The sequence below is a fragment of the Camelus dromedarius genome, chromosome 5, assembly GCF_036321535.1.
Source record: "Camelus dromedarius isolate mCamDro1 chromosome 5, mCamDro1.pat, whole genome shotgun sequence".
Lineage (NCBI taxonomy): Eukaryota > Metazoa > Chordata > Mammalia > Artiodactyla > Camelidae > Camelus > Camelus dromedarius.
Window position 1 is genome coordinate 30961364 of NC_087440.1, and position 17349 is coordinate 30978712.

A 17349-nucleotide genomic window follows, 5' to 3' on the forward strand; every position below is an offset into this window, starting at 1 on the left:
GGGGACCCTAGGAGATTCCAGGTGCTCTCAGGTACAGTTGAAGCAGGGCGAAAGGCTCTCAGGAGAGAATTTAGGTGTTGCAGCCGCACAAGTTAATCCCTGTGGAGATTTTGCTTCCTGCTAATATGCTTTCCTAACACCGGTAGCCTGCTTTGGTTGTTAACAAAACCGGCAGCCTGGAGCTTTAACGCTCTTCCTCCCTTGAGCTCTGTCACACTTCCCTTTGGCAGCTTCATTCTCGCTGTGATACCGGGAACCGGCACTTTCCACTGACTGTATGTACAGCAACAGGGGTCTAAACCTTTTGGCAGAGGGAAAGGCTTCCTGCTTAATGCGGAGGCTGACACAGATAACCTTCTCTACAGTGGTTTGGAATTACATGGTTTGAGAATTTCTTGCACAGAACATCTGCAGTTTTGGAAAGGTGAGTGATGTCAGATCTAAAAGTCTTTTCTTCTGTCTTGCTTCATTCAGATTCAGATTTCAGGGGAAACACTGGAGAAGTTGCATGAATTTCAATGACTGACATTTTGCACCAGTCTGTAGAAGATACAAATTTAAAGAATGGTTAGAGGATTGACCCTAAACGTACGTTGCCAGGAATTCTGCATTGTCATCAAAGCATGTTCGTGTTTGTAGGCCAAGCAGCACACTGGATGGATGATAGTAAGACTTCGGAAAAGTATAAAACCTTCACACATTCTTAGGATGAGTTCTAAAATATTTTACCATTACTTTAAGTGTTTAAATAGTTGTAAACGTTAAAGATTTCACTGTATTATAAATATTGACATTTTCAAATAAAACTCATGTAATAGCTTTTAAATACATGCAATGAAATCTTAATACTGTCAGCTGAAATAAATGCGCAGCCTAAAAGTTGAGAGTTATGTTTTATTTGGCAGGAGGACTCGAGCCGGGATGACAGCCTCTGAGATCGCTCTGAGGGACTGCTCCAAAGAGGTAGGGGAGGAGCTAGGATATACAGGAGCTTTACAACAAAGACCAGGTAGTTGCAACAATAAAATGTTACTTGTTATCTAAAGAAAAACAGGCACCTCAAATTAAAGAATTTAGTGCTTTTCTATGTATGGGAGGGAGCAAACATTTGGGCTCATTGAATTCATTCCTTTGACAAGCTCCTAGCTATTGAGGGCCGGTATCCTGTCCTTTCTTATTCTGAGTCCCCTCAGGGTGCACCATTGTGAGTGGCTGCAGAGGCTGGTCTGCAGGCTGGTCTTCACTGTGGGAGGCGGCAGCAGCGGCTGATGACTTGATGGCTTCAGCATTCTTTGTTTACTGATATAGTTTGCCGTATTTTTTGTTCAAAATACCAAAGTGATTTGATATCCATCAACATCAATTAAAATTCACGAACAAACTCTTCATTAACAATTGAAGATTTCATATCACTCCTTTTTTCCCCTTAAAATCGCATTCCCATTCAACTTCTCCTACAGAATTTTATCTATTTTTCTTTAAAAAATACTGATCACCAAAAATGACCTCACCAATCTTATCCTGATATCTTGGCTAATAATGCCCATTCTGACTCCTCCAGGGCAAGCCAAGAGTACACCTGTCATTAATTCAAAAGCATGGCTTCTTCTCAAAACTCTGCAGGTTTTTCTCCTACCTTCCTAGCCATCCCTACTTTCTTCTTCCTATGAAGACTGTACCTTCTCTACCATTTTCTTGAACTCTGGTGTCCCTAATCCCTCTTCTGCCTTCTGATCTGTAGTTGGTTTTGGACCAAGAGGACCACCTGAAGAGATCGGAGGAAAGAAGGAGCAGGGTGTGCATTCCCTCAGCTCCCTCCCCGTGGGACTGACATAGCCTGACACTGACCTGACATCACAAGGTCAGCTCTTTAAGACACTCTCTCTAAACAGCCTCTCTATCTCCAGTTCCAGTAACCACTCTCTCCCTTCCATGTAAGGCCTGGAGTGATGCTAGCCACAGAATACAGCACTATCCATGCACCCTGCTTGTATAAATAATGCCATACTAAACTCTCCTCAGATCTTATAATGTTTGCACCCATGAGTTTTTCCTGCTAGAATCCTGACTGATTCTGCCTACTTTCAGATCCTAAAATGTGCCTATTTTGACTTTAACGTTACTTCTTCAGGGAGGACTTTCCCAGTCTCCTTGACTGAATTATCACCGCCTGCTAAGCCTCCTACAGCAGCCTGCACGCTCCTGTCACAACATCCTCCACATTTAGTAGCAGTCGTTGAGTGATTGTTAATGTCACCTCCTCTAATAGACTGCACATTCCACGACATCAGGGACTGAATCTGACTTGCTCATTGATGTAGCCTAAGAGCTCAACCTGGGATCTTGAACACAGTGGATTCTCAGTAGTTATTTGTTGAATTTGTACAAGGATAAGTGAGTGAATGAACGAGTGAGCCTACTTTTATTCAAAACCAATATTGCGTTAGAAAAATATAAAGCAGAATTTGTTGGATATATAAGAATAATTTGATAATATATTAATTATGAGATATTTCATTATCTATTTCCCAGAGACAGAAAGAGACAGATGGAAATGACAATGTCCTCTCTCTATATATATATGTATATATATAAGACCATTTACCAAATCATGAGCATGTATTATGACTCAAAGAAGCAACAGGAAAGATTCATAAAAGCCACATTCTCTGGACACAATGTAATAAAGCTAGAAATTAATAATTAAAAGATAGACAATAAATAAGTTGGGAGGGAATTAACCACTTATGAAATTTTAAATAATTTTCAGGTCAAAGAATTAAACGTTAAAAACTGCAGGCTATTAAAAATTAACACTAATGACAGCAGTGCATATAAAAGTCTGGATTTGTTCAAAGCACTATTCATAAGAAAATGTATAGCCTTGAATACATTTATTAATAAAGTAAAGGGTCAAATAAAGGAGCCAAGTTTGCAAAAAATAAAAAATAATGAATCAACAAACTAAAACAAAGAAGGGGCAAATCCAATAATAAAAGTAGGAATTACTCTAAAAGTAAAACAAAGTTAGAAGTTATAAATAAAGCCAAGAGTTCTAGAAATATGTTAAGAAAAAAGAGAGTAAACCCAAATACACAACATCAAGAATGAGAAAGGTAATAAGAAAAAAAACAAAGAAAAAAACCACAAATACACATTAATATGAATGAGAAAGACGCTACCACTCCTTTTAAGGAAGGAATTTTTTTAAATCATCAGTTAACACTTTGTGTATTGATGAAATGGATGGTTTTTAGAAATATACAGTCTTTTCATTTGAACTTCTAAAGTTTGTAAAACTTTTATACTGTTTTATAATCCCAAAGTCTGTAGCAAATCATCAGGAAAAGAAATCCTGAATTCTGCCTCTTCCGCTTTCCCCGTGTACCCAGCACACAAATACTACTCATATACCAAGTACCATGTCTCAACTCTCCTGTATTTCCATCTTTCAAAAAATATTTCTCATTCTGACTATTATTGACAGAATTGTGTTGCCCCAAAATTTATATGTTGAAGTCCTAATCTCCAGGACCTCAGACTGTGACTACATTGGATGATGGGGCCTTTAAAACAGTGATAAGTTAAAATGAAGTCATTAGGGTGGGCTGTAATTGAATCTGCTGGTGTCCTTATGGAAGGAGGTGACTGGGACACAGAGAGATCTGAGGGTGCCCAGGCACAGAGGAAAGGCCACGTGAGGACACAATGAGAAGACGGCCTCCTACAAGCCCAGGAATGAGGGTTGAGTAGAAACCAAACCTGCCGACACCTTGACCTTGGACTTCTGGCCTTCAGAACTGGGAGAAATAAATTTCTGTTGTATAAGACACCCAGTCTGTGTTATGGAAGCCCTACTTTTACTTTTAGGTTACATTTAACAGACAAATACACCAACCATGTGCCAATTACTACACTAGACACTGGCAAATCAGGATTAAGAGAAAGTCCGTGTTTAAAGCCCCTGTTTTCAGGGAGCAGAATAAACATATGTGCACACTGACAATAATTCTGTGTGGTACATGCGATAATGCCTAGTAATAGCTCTCATTTATTTTCTGCTCTGTGTCAAGCACTTTCCATTTATCTAAAATTCTGTCCTTGATCTCCAGCTGTCACTTGGCCATTTTCGCTTTATATGCCACTATTACCTCAATTTCAAAACACTTTCCCAATTCAGATCCCTCTCTAGACTTCCCACTTTCGAGAAATATCACATGCTTCCTCTATTCAGGCTTGGAACTGTAGAGTTTATACTCAGGCACCGGTTCTTGTGAGTTTTTTCCTTTAAGTGCTCTCAGATTCACCCTTTTAGGGGAGGGGAGCTTATAATATTATATTACTAAATATCTTTAATTTTCTCAAATGACATGTACTATTTAAAATGCATTTATAGCCCACTACCCAAAATTTCTGACCATCTCCCTAATTCAAAACTTTTCTTGCATTTACAGTTATATTCTCAGATATACTATTATTCTGTGAGTTAAGTCTGACAAGGGAACCCAATTTCATATTTGAAATTATATGCTGCATTAAATTCCTTTAGATTCTTTGATTCTCTGGTTTATAGGTTAAGAGTTCATCACTTTAATATTCCATAGAATTGTAGGGCTTTCTTTTGTAGTGGGGTAAGTGTTTCTTTTTTTTAAATTGAAGTCTAGTTGATTTACAATGTTGTGTTAGTTTCAGGTGTACAGCAAAGTAATTCAGTTTTATATATATATATATATATATATGAAACATACATTTTATATGTGTATATATATATGATCAGATTCATCCTTTACTTAGCACTCCCACGACTACAGCCTTATAATGAATTCTTTTGATTCCTCTCTGTTCCTCTCACCAAGCTGAAAGGAATGTTCCCCTCGCTCTCCATCACTGAAGTCTCTTTCTTGCCCTTCTTCCCTGTTCCACCAACTGCCAACCATCCAAAAAGAACTGCTACCCTTTCTTTCTAGAATCTTTTCATCGTATCACTCCACTGTGCAAATCCCATAATAGTTTCATTTTTTCACAAAGATAAGCCCCTTTGACTAGCTTTTAGTGACCTCCATAACCTGCTCATTTTACCCATTCACCCTCATTCTCAGAGGCTATTCCCAACCTATGTTTTCTACGTTAGCCAGGCCATCTTTACACTTCCTCACAAACACATCATCCTCACTCTTACCTCTATAGATTTCCTCTGTCTGTCTAAACATTATATATTCCTCAGGTCTCAACACCTCCAGAGAGGCTGCACCAAGTTCCTGCAGCCTTCTATAATGTCTTTCCCTCTTCTGTATTTAAGTAGAGCCTCTACCCCAACTCCCAGAAAGCACCCTTTTCACTATTAACTTTTGCTCAATGCATGTTATTTTCATCTTCCTAACTAACTTACAGCTCCATTGAGACCACGACCACATCTTGTGAAACTGCATAATACTCCCATCCCATCATTTGTTACGTTACTTGATACTAAGTGGATGCTTGGTAGATACTTTTGACTGTAATATCTTTTATTTCTTCCAATGTATTTTTCCCCAAGCACTCTCTTCAAGGAGAAAAATCAGTGTTGAACAATTCTATCAGTTATGGAGCGTTTATGCAGGAAAGGGACTTTGAATGGGACCTTGCTTGAAACGTGGATCAAGTTTAGGGTTTTTAAAGATAGAGCTGTTATACATAAAAAGCTGTCCCACATTGACTGCAGTGAGCATAATGGGTGAAAATTTACTGCCCCTAAATTCTAAATAGAAGCTCGTTACACACACACACACACACACAGAAAAGTACAGAACTTGGCATTAGCCCAGCAGTTCGACAGTTGGATTAAATCCCACCCCATCCCATACGAGCTGCAAAATCTTAAGCATATCTTTTAACCCTTGTAAGACCCAGTTTATTCTGTAAAATACAGATGTTTTGTTTTTTTTCCACAACTTTGTGTAAGAGGTATTTGAGAACCTAGAGAAGCTGTGATGGCGTTCTTCAAGAGTTAACATGAAGCGGGGAGGGTATAGCTCAGTGATAGAACACATGCTTAGCACGCACCAGGTCCTGGGTTCAATCCCCAGTACCTTCATTAAAATAAATTAATTAATAAATAAACCTAGTTACCTCCCCCCAAAACAAAAACAAACAAAAGACAAAAATATAAGTTAAATATTAAAAACAAAAAATTTTTGGAAGAGTTTTACCGTGATATAGAAAAAAGTACACTGCTTGTAAGAAGGTAGGCTGATTCACAAACTAACCCAGGTCATCAGAAGCAGCTACTCATGTTTAGGGGAGTCCTAAAGAAATAAAACCTTCCCGTCCCTCCCAATCTCCCCCACCAATAGTCCACGCGGTTGAGACAACATGATTGTGCTGGCCATCTACTGTTTTGTCCACTCAGAACAACTCCCTTGTGGTAAAAGATAAACTCTAACCACATGGTCTGAATGGAGGCTGCCATCTTCCCTACATAGCCACCACCTCAGATACACCTGAGTGACCCAGAGGTGGACGCCTGGCCCCGTTGAGCCAATCAGATCACGTACACTCTGCCGCCGTCACAAACAGACCCCCTGGAGAAAAGCCTCAGGCTAAGGTGAACAAAGGTCTACCCCAGAATTTTTAAATTTGGGATGGGAAAGAGGGATTCTTGGTCTTCTTTGGTGGCTACACCGTGAGATGAACTCCAGCTCGAAAATGTTTCCATTCATGTCTCCTGATTCGTGGTCTAAATGCTTAAAGCTGAGGTACAGAGAGGAATGAATGAGAGCAGAATCCTTGAAGGACTCAGTTCCCTGGCACCCTGGATACCTGAAGCCCATATGTATTTCTGTATTTGCCTAGGTTATGGGAACCAATGTATTTCTCCTCTTGCCTAAGCGTACTTGAATTACATTTCTGTCACTTGACCAATATCCTGACTAAGTGAATGAGATTTTTAAGGATGAATTTGCTAAGAAATTTTTGGAAACACCTTGTTGGCTTACAAGAAGCAAATTCTTGTTCACATTATTTTGTGGGTTACTTTCTCAGTAATTTCTCTAAGTAACCTGAAGAGGGCACTATTTCCATTCACAAAAACACAAAACCAAAAAAAACAACTTCTGTCCAAAGTTGTTTTGTTTTTTTTTAACAAAAGGGAGTAACTGAGTGAATTACATAAGGTGCTTCTCACTGGTTGGAACATCTACTGAAATGGTGTTTCTGTTGGAACATCTACTGAAATGGTGTTTCTGTAGAAAAAGAAAGAGCTACCGTATTTGGAGAACCTCGCCAGCTTTCAAGGTACCTACATCTCAGTCTTCAGTGAACTGGAGTAAAGAAAAAAAAATGAAGAAGCGACTAGCAGTGATTTTGTGGCTTCAACTAGACTGTGAGTTGGGGGTTTATTGGAAAGGGTACCATGGGGGAAAGGAACTGTCATCCAATGTCCAGGGGTGGAGACAAGATTCAGTGTGACCCATCTGAGGTTCCCTGGGGAGGAACTGGAGTACAGAAATAACCAGTCAGCTCCTCCTTCTGGAATGTTCTCTTTGGACAGGGCTAAATGCAGAGGTGAACGTGGAGCAAAGCCTGCCATCCCTGAGCATCCAGGAGGGAGAAGACTGTACCGTCTACTGCAATTATTCAAGCGGTACTTCAGACTGACTGCACTGGTACAGACAGGATCTGGGGAAAAGCCTGGAATTTCTGTTTTTATTGGCAAGTGGAGCAGTGAAGCAGGAGGGACAATTAACAGCCTCACTTGATACCAAAGCCCGTCGCAGCACACTGCACATCACAGCCTCCCAGCCAAGCTTCTCTGCCACCTACTTCTGTGCGCTGGATGCACAGTGTTCTCCTGATGCTTTCAGTCTGTACCCAAACCTGCAGCTGCGGCTCCAGCCCCCCTGTGGCGGGGACTGCAGTTAGGAGGCTCTGTTCACTGACTCTGCATCTCCTGCAAGAAAAATTCTGAAATGAATAAGGAAAAATGGTGCTTTAACTTTTATTTTCTTTACCGTGGAAATTTTCTTAAAAGGAAAATGGATTTGGGGGAAAACCACGTCGTACACATGTCTTTTCTGAAAATATGAAGTCTCATGGTCAAAGTGCATTAGTCTACCATCACAGAGCAATTTTACATTTAGTGCGACTGTCACAAATAATGCCTGTGAAATATGGAGCCATGATTTGTTTTATACGTGAATGTAACATATAGCATTTACCAATGGAGGGGAAAGGAGAATAAATTCTTTGTAACCTAATATTCTAAGAGAGGCTCCTTACGTGGTTTTTCCTGCTAAAATACTGACTGCAGTATTCGGGTGATACCCAAGTGATCTAGATAGGGATTCATCACAATGTATGGAGAGATTTTTACTGTAGGACCTTAAAAGAAAATTAAAAGGCTAATTGAAAAGACCTGCACCTAAATGAAAACATTATGCATATGCGTGGTCTACAAACCCAGGAGACATACAAATACTCTTATGTCTCTTTTATTTTCCCAATAATTGTTAGAGCAACTATCTGCCAAATAAGCAGGAAGTTCATTCTCTCTCTCGAGGCTTCCCCAACAGCCATCCCTGACCCGTCTAAGAATCCGGGAGACTCAGGCAGTTTGGAAAGGGTTGGTCCAGTTTCCACACCCAGCCAGGTGACCTCTCAGTCACCTCCTGCCTTGTTTCTGGCTGATGCCCTGTCTCCCCTCAGGTGTGAGAGGGAATGCTGGACTCCTGCGATCCCCGCCCCTGAAGCCTGTCCCTACTCCAGCATCAGCTTGGTCAGAGATGCCTCAGGCTTGGGCTTCCTAAGGTTGCAGAACACTGGGTCATCTCTTTCATAGATACACACCCACCACCCGAGCCCGGGAAAACTGAAAGATGCTGGGTTCAGAGTGGTTCTGGCATTCACATTGTGGGCCTGCACAACATCCCTTTTTCCATCTTTTGGGACCCATTTCTAAGTGATAATATCTTTGGTTTTGTATGTCTCAGACCCACAGGTCTGATTACACTCACTTTCTCTAGAGTGACAGTATGGTTATGCGCGGACCCTCTTAAGGAAAGATATTCTTAGTAACCCCTGAGGATCCTGAAGACTGTCTCTAACCGAGGCTACCTTCAGTGACTCAAGGCTCACTTAGCCCCCAGATGAGACACCAAGGGGACCTAAGCCAGTTTTCTAAGAGTGGCCACCCATAATGATTCCACAATATCAATACTTTCTTTTCTAAGGGATGCTTGACTCAGTGAATATACAATGGTTCTCTCAGATTTTTTTACTGAATAATAGAACTAACCCAAACGTTATCACTAGTGGACACCCTGTATGCTTTTGTAAAACAATTTAATACAGTGAAATAAAACTACATAGTAAGTTCTAATCTCCTGGCTATGCCATTAGTGAAAAGATTTAGTTTAATGGCAAAGAAAGAAGTATCTACTCTGATACAGCCTATGTCCTGCTGCCCCTCTACCTGTCCTGCAACATTCTTGTCCCAAAACAGTTTGCAATAGGAGGTCACTCCCTGGTTCAAGGATCCTTATGAAATTCCAAAATGTTTCTGGTGTTTGCTTATACACTTTCTCAGAGTCATTATATCAATTCTTTACTGTTTTAGGGGCTTTGCTTCCCTCTAATTACTCTGCAAAACAAGCCCGTGCCAGGAACCCCCCAGGAACAGTGGCGCTATTCCACCGTCTGCTCCTTCCTCTGCCAGCAGAGTGTGTCCCCAGTCTGGTGGTCTGCTCCGTTCCTCTTCCCTGTGGGGCAATGCTTATTAGTGGGCTGAGTTAGTTACGAATGGAAATCCAAGCTCAATCAGATGCATCCACCATACAGGATTATAGATCCTATGAAAAGTTTGTAAATATCCTCACAGACCTTGAAAGGTCAGGGATTCTTTTCTCAGCCATTTTATATACGGCAGTATATATGTATCTGTCACCCGCAATTTATTTTCTTCATCACTCAGGAAAGTGTAAGGGGCAAAGTAAGGCTAAAAATAATAAAAATAGAGATTGATTTATACTGGACATTTAATTTGAAATTACAGTCCTTGGATTAAAGTATTAAGATGGTGTTCCAACACAGCAGGGCTACTGGTCCAAAGACAACAGCAGTACCACCTTTCTGCTCTTTCCTTGTATTTTCCTATTTGAAATTCACAGCCAAAGAATATGATTTTGTGTATGTGAATGAGGAGACACAGAGTGGCAGACCCAGCTTACTGACTGGGTGGATAGGGGAAAATGTGCTACAAAAGAGGGAACATTTGACCAAAAATATCTTTGTCATCCTAAATTCATAAATGTGAAAGCTTCATAAATGACATGGTGGCGTCAACCATGCTGTGAGTTGCAGAGATCCTGACGTGATTCCCACTCAGCTCAGGAACCTTACAGATACCGTGAGAAATAAAGAAAGTCAGGGATTGATGCACAAATTATTTCTCTCGCACGTTTCATAGTGGCTCTAGGAGCGACAGTGAACACACAGCAGGAAACAGAAAGAACATGCGTATCTGCCAAAATTACTCAAGCAGCATTTTAAATAGACTTTTTATAAAACAAAATCAGGAAAGAACCCTAACACCTAATTCGATAATTTTTTAAAGGAAGGAATTGAATAAGAGGCCCATAAGGAAACTTCCCTTATTATAGCAAATCTGATTTTTAATGAATTTTCCCATTTTAATTTTCTGGGGAGAAAGGAAACTAGAAAGCACCCAAGAACCCTGAGCTTGGGTGTCAGCTGAAGCTGAGGGAGAGGGCGATGGTCCAAGTAAACACCAGCAGTGACTGTCTTTGAACATGAACGTTATAGAATCTACTGTTTTCTCTCCTCTGTTGTTTTCACTTTTATAGAATGGGGTCAGTAGCTGAGCAGCATTCTCAAGGGATGATTTTGGAAAAAGAAGATGCAGCTATCAGTCAACAAAAGGGTACTAAAAAGAATCCATCTAAATTTGGCTGCCTCTTTGCCACTCCATCACTAGCAATCGTAACCCAACCTCCTTGTGAAGCCTTTGTCACACAATCTCAAGCTCCCGACCACTTAGGCATGCCTCCTAAGGAAGAATCTCAGAAAAGTTTGCTCTTTGGCTATTCCCTGGATTTACCACAAGACAATGTCTTTGCCAATCAGAAGAATGTAATATTTGTTCTATTTTCTCCATTGGTTCCCTCTTCCTCTCCCTCTCCCTCCACTTTGGTTTGTTTTTATTTTGCTAAGCTGTAAAATTTACTTCAACTTTTTCCTTTCCAGGCTAGATGAGAACAAATTTCACTGCCAGGAAAATCATCTTATAAGAAATATCCAAATTGAGCTTTATGTAAAAATAATTACAAACAAGTTTTTCTATTGAACTAGTGAAATAGACAAGCCCCAATCAGTACCCTCTGGTACCAGTTCCGTCGAATTTTCCTCCCAGACCTCTAGAAAAATAATAATCTTGATCATTCACTTAAGTGAATATAGTCCAAAAATTATAACACAATGTAAAAGCAGATCTTAACATTTCCACATTTGGACCCTCCCAAGCAACAGCACATTTTTTATTTAAAAAAAAAAAAAAAACGTATTTCTCCATATCGTCCCAGAATCTTCGCAGGATAGTCAGTGTCCATAGCAATTTGCTGGCAGGTTAAGAAAGGTTAGCAGCAGCAGCGTAGAGACCAAAAGCTCCTGACAGCACTCAGAAGCTATCACACTAACTATAATACATCTCACTTTCAGACAGAATGAAATTTGATATGAAAAACGGACTTCGTTCCATCTTCCTTTAACTCAGGCAGAGTCTCTATCTTTAGAGATTAGGCTGAAAGAACTTTGACCTTGGATTTATAAATATTCATAATGCATCTTGAATTTCAAGTTCCCTGAACAGTTACCAGAGCAAGCTTCTTGCTCTTTGATGATGGCTTGCCAGGAATTTTTTCTTTTGCATTTACGAACTCGATCTCTGTGTCATACGTATATCAGATTTCCTGTAACGTTTCTATAACATTTAACATCGTGTTGTCACATACTTGTTAAAATGTTGACAAGGATACCGTTTGTGATGGAAAAAAACAAACAAACAAACAAACAAACAAAAATTACTCAATCCAATAGCATTGACAAAGGAACAAATATCCACTTGAATTTCCAAATCTCCTCCTTAGTATTGAGGGCTCAGATTCTGAAGATTAACTTTTATATTTTCTAAGGTTGAGAATATAAGCGAACTCCAAAACAGATGAATATGACTCAGGCATTGTAAGGAAGTAAAGAAATTCATTAATTTGAAATTTAAAGCATAAAAATTAAGTTCCTCTAACTTCCTTTACTGACCCTTCCCAATTTATGAATACATAGATTTCCATTTTATTTACCTAGAATTACTTACTTTCACTGAAAACATATCATTTCATTACACGTTATTCTAAAAGCTCTAATCCAGGTGCTCAAGACGGAACCAGTTGCTTTTAAGGGTATGAAGATGTGATAGGAAAACATTAGCAGAGGTGACAATATCTAACACATAGAGGGTGCTAATCCAAGGGTGTTTCCCTCTGGCAGGTTCCCCAGGGATTTTTAATCCCAGTGTCCAGCAGCTGCTGCTCATGACCAGAGCTTCTACTAACAAGACGTTCCAGAAAACACTCAGAGCTTCATCCTAATCAGATGCACCAGTTACCAGGCCCACTTACTGTAAGGATTTGGAAAGCAGAAGTCGTGCCGTTTAGTAGAAAGACAGCTGAGTTGAACAATTCTCCTCTGAATAAACCTTCCACTCTGTCCCACAGGTTTTGGTGTGAGCTCTTCTTTTTCTTTGCTTTCAGCATCCTTGGTTACTTCTTCTTTTAATTTTGTCCCTGCTCCAAGGTTTATCTGGAAATTCATTTCTTCATCTCAAAAAAGTTAACATTTTTCATTTTTCTATTTTACATTAATCAGACTATAATCAGAGAAATGCCTAAAAAAACTCTACTTTTTAAAAAAAATAAATCTGTCACATTCTGAGGGGATTGTTGAACTCACTCTTCTGTTTATTTTATCAAGTTCCTTTTGCAATGGCTTTTGTTTAATTTACTTAGCTTCAGTCTTTTTGGTGAGAATGATTTATGACTTACAGCTCTCCATAAGCTCTGTTTTTTTAGCATAATTCCAGAAAATCATTCATTTCTTCTTCTTCCTGTGTGGTGCAACCTGCAGTTTTTTTCCCCTCAAATCCATTCTCCTCTCTTTCCCTCCTTTACTCTACCTCAGCATAAAATCTGTGTTGTCCAGACTTTTTTGCAGCTGAATGTCACTATGAACTAAGTTCTGGTCAGTGAAATATAAGTATAAATGTCATGTGGCATCTTCTAGGAATATCTCTAAGACGGCATGCAAGTTCTAGCTCTCCCAGCTGTCTTGACTCCCAATTCCTTTCTTGCTGGAATTGTCGATCCCCTGAGAGTCAACCATATCCTTCACTTGGTCTCTACACCGTGCACCTTCCTTAGTAAGATCCTCTTGGCTGGTACAACAGTTCTCAATTCCCAGCTACCTTTTACGAACTCTATCAAACAAGCAAAATATTTTCAGATTTTTGGAAAACAGTATTTCAATAGACCATAGGGCTATTTCTACTCAACTGTGGCTGAAATATGTTGGAGAATATCATTTTGCACAGCTGGATCCTTTCAGAGTTCCAGACAGAAAACTGACACAATTTCCCTTTGTATTGGACAGCTAACTATCTTATGTTTTTTTATCTTCAGCATTAGTAGCTCAGGGTTTTGAGCCAGAATTCATGATAAAAACTACCCTGAAACCTCAAGCTCTGCTCTTGACATGCAAATTTTCAAAAGAGAAAATGATCAAGTGCTTGGCTCTTTCAATTCAAAAGTGCTATCATTTTTAGAATATCTTCTCTTAAGCCTTTGTAAGTCTATTTCAAAATGCAAAGTCAAGAATTTGAATTTTTGGCCTCATTGGATTCTTTTGCAATCTCCGTTGTCCTGAAGATTCATTTCTCCAGGATTCATAATTCAATAGGTTCATCCCCAGAATTTATGGCAAGAGAATTCCGGGGGTGGGGGGACTTAATTTTAAAGAAGGAAAATATGTCAGGTGTTATTTGAAACTATTACCCCACCACATATAGATTGGAGATTCTAGTAATAACAATAGCATGAAGGCCAGACTTGGTGTCAGAAGGAATTCCTTGGCATTCACACACACACCTAAGCCTCATTTATCTCATCAGAAAAAAGTGGGAAGATAATAACCACTTGCCAAAGTTTTATGTCATTTTGAAATAAGATAGAATATATGTCAGGTAAACAGCACACATAATAGAAGTTCTAGAACAGTGTTTATTGGGGGAAAAAAAAAAGACTCACAAAGACAAGAGAAGGAGCAGGTGTGCAGTTTCCCTGGGGACAGCCCATGCCCCCACATTCTGGGGCACCACAGAGCAATCTAGCAGGGCCAGTTTCAGACCCTGAGAAAGAGATCCATGTTGAGCCATGGAGACTTTAAGCTGCATTACTGGCAAGCACCAGCACAGGGGCTGGGCTCCAAACTACGGGATTATAGCAATAGAAAACGGAACCTGTGGCCTCTGGTCCTGACCGGTCACCTCAGCACTCCTCCAAAACTGATGGACTTGATCACCAGGCTGGAGCTCTACAGGAAGCCGACTCCCTCTCCGGGAGACTGGCCCACAGAGTATCAGCTGTCCCTACCTCTCAGTCTAGGAAACCCACAGGCTCCGTGGCTGGCACATGGTTGGTATAAACGTAGGATGAATGTGTGTGGTCGTTGAGGCAATGTGTCTAGTCCCTTCAAAATGCAGAACGTGTGCTTGTTCTCAGATTAAATAATGGATTCCACAGGTGTTTACTGAATGTCCACTCTGCCAGGGTCTCTTCTAGGCACCTGAGATACACCTGTTAACAAAATGCTCGAAGGTATCAGAGTCCATGGAGATTCCATTCTAACAAGCATTAAGCATAATAAGTAAATTGCATAGTCTATTAGAAGATAAGTCCGTAGAGATGAGAATCTAGCAACACGAAGGGGACAGAGAGTGCTGGGTGGGGCCATGGGAAAGGGGTTCCCCTTGCAATTTTAGAGGAAGTAGGTAGTCTCACTGAGAGGAGAACATTTGAGCCAACACTTGAAGAAGATGAAGGAGTGAACCTTGATGATATCTGGGGCAAGAGCTTTTCAGGCAGAGGACAGAGTCCAGTCCTAAGTTAGGAAATGCCCAGCATGTCCAAGGACTGGGTGAAATGAAGAGCCACAGGAGGGTTTTGGGAAAGGAATGATATGATCTGACTTCCATTTAAAAGTCTCATTCTGGCTGCTGTGTTGAGAATAGACTATGGGTGGTCAAGACGAAAGCAGAGATTGCTGTGTTAACATCAGAGCCCAAAAGTTGTCCAAAAGGTACAAGCATCCAGTTAAGAAGATTAATAAGTTTTGGGGATGTAATGTACAGCATGGTGACTATCAATACAAAATTTAAATAAAATTTTATAAAATTAGAACCAATGATGTCAGATGTTCCTCTGAGCTTAGAGCTTTTTCTTCCACAAGAAAAGCCTGTTCAGGAACGGCTGTTGTCTTGACTCTACTGATGGAGAGATGGAGACACATTGGATCGCTTTGCTGGAAATCCTCTGACTGCAGATGATCTGTGAGTTTGGGGGAACATGATAGACAGGAGTCCTGATTTCAGACACATGAAAGTTTGTTGTGAAGGAATCTTCCTCAAAATAAATGCTAGAGCTTTCTTCTGTTGCATAAGACTCCCTGCTCAAAGTTGGGCATGTCAAGGACTTTAGAAAATGGCCCTGCAGTGATGAGGATAGTGTGAAACTTAGAGCAGGAGGGAAATGAAAATCCAACATGCTTCAGTGACTAACTGTGTGATAAGGATCTCTGCCATCTTGTTATTCTGAACTGGGTTGAGCGATCAACAAATGGAGAAGAATGCTCAGTCTTTGAGCTTCCAGGAAATACAGGTCTTTGCAGGGCCCAGTGCAAAATGAAAATGTAGGACTTCTTCAAATCTTATTAAGAATTTCAAGATGGCAACAGCAGAGCATTAAACTAAGCATGGGGACTTCTGAGCTTATGGTCCTATGAGACTGCACAGAATTTACTCCCAGGAAGCTGGCCCTGGTCTTTAGCTTGAACTGCCATCACTCAAACATATTGTCTGGACATAGATGTCCTGACAGGAGCATGGGAAAGACCTTGAGTTAACTGGACAAGAGTTTACCCGTGGGAAGAAGAGAGTGAGGGCAAATTAACTGTGCTATTTTGTGAGACATATCACCTCTCCACCTACATCCCAGCTGGTGAGATGCCCTGTTCTCTTGGCATCTGAAGACTGAATATAAACCCTTTAATGGTGATCCCATCAGTGACAGAGTCCCAGGTACCAAGAAAGACCTAGCTGCAGAGAAAAACAAATATATAAAGAAATTATTAGCCAAACCAAATAAAAGGCTGGGTTTTTACCATGAGCTCTTTTACAACTTCAGAATGAGAAGCATTCATTGGCTTTTCACAGTTGCTATCTACACAGGTGTTGGAAGGGGTCACCCAGAGAACATGACTGCTGGTTGACCAGCGAACTGGACCCCGGAGCAATTGAGGTTCCTCACCCCCTCCCCTGACCTTAGAATGTATGTTCTATCCACCATTCCACACTAGGAGCCATTTTTAAGGTCACAGCCTTGAGAGACCTATGTGGTGTTGAGACCATCTAGATGTGACTAAACCCAGTCAAGACCTCCATATAAACTTACAAGACTCTAGCGGGTGGGTGCAGAGATCTACCTGCCTCACGGCTGCCCAGGACAAACTTTATAAGTAAGTCTCCTTGCTTATTAAAACTGCCACCTACCAATCTGGAATGGTCCACCTCTTTCATTGGCCTCTCCTTTCTTCTTTCCTCTTCCTCTTTGGCAGAATTTCAAATTTGTCTCTCCTGATGATATTTCCCAATTCTTCGTCATAGGAGAGGCTGTGACATCACCAAAACTCAGTTAGCAAAGCCACCTGGAGGTTTGTGCTGAAAGTCCTAGATACCTTCTCTTCCAAAGCCAGGAGCGAAGGTGTAAAGGAGTAACCCTTAGAAGGGTGTATGTTCTCATTAAACTCCCAGGCTCTGAAATTAAATATTTCATTCACTCATCGATTGATTCGATCATTTATTAAACAAATACTGAACTCCTACTATTTAATAGACTTGTTGGTGTCCAAAACCTAGTAGTAAATATCTACTGAATAAGTTATGATTCAGGCAATGGAGACACAGACCTGGTGTTGAATCCCGGCTTCACCACTTTGGAGCAGTGCGTGACCCTGGACAATTTACTTAGCCTCTCT

At 40.4% G+C, this 17349-nt stretch overlaps 1 long non-coding RNA gene and 1 gene segment (V, D, J or C); both read left to right on the forward strand.

The window, feature by feature from the left end:
• The window catches only part of LOC105096961 (T-cell receptor alpha chain constant-like), a 356030-nt gene that overhangs the window by 94184 nt on the left and 244497 nt on the right, over positions 1-17349 (forward strand).
• Positions 367-1796, forward strand: LOC135321297 (uncharacterized). Its single transcript, XR_010380904.1, has 3 exons — positions 367-424; positions 906-963; positions 1742-1796. It is a non-coding gene; the product is annotated as an uncharacterized LOC135321297 (long non-coding RNA).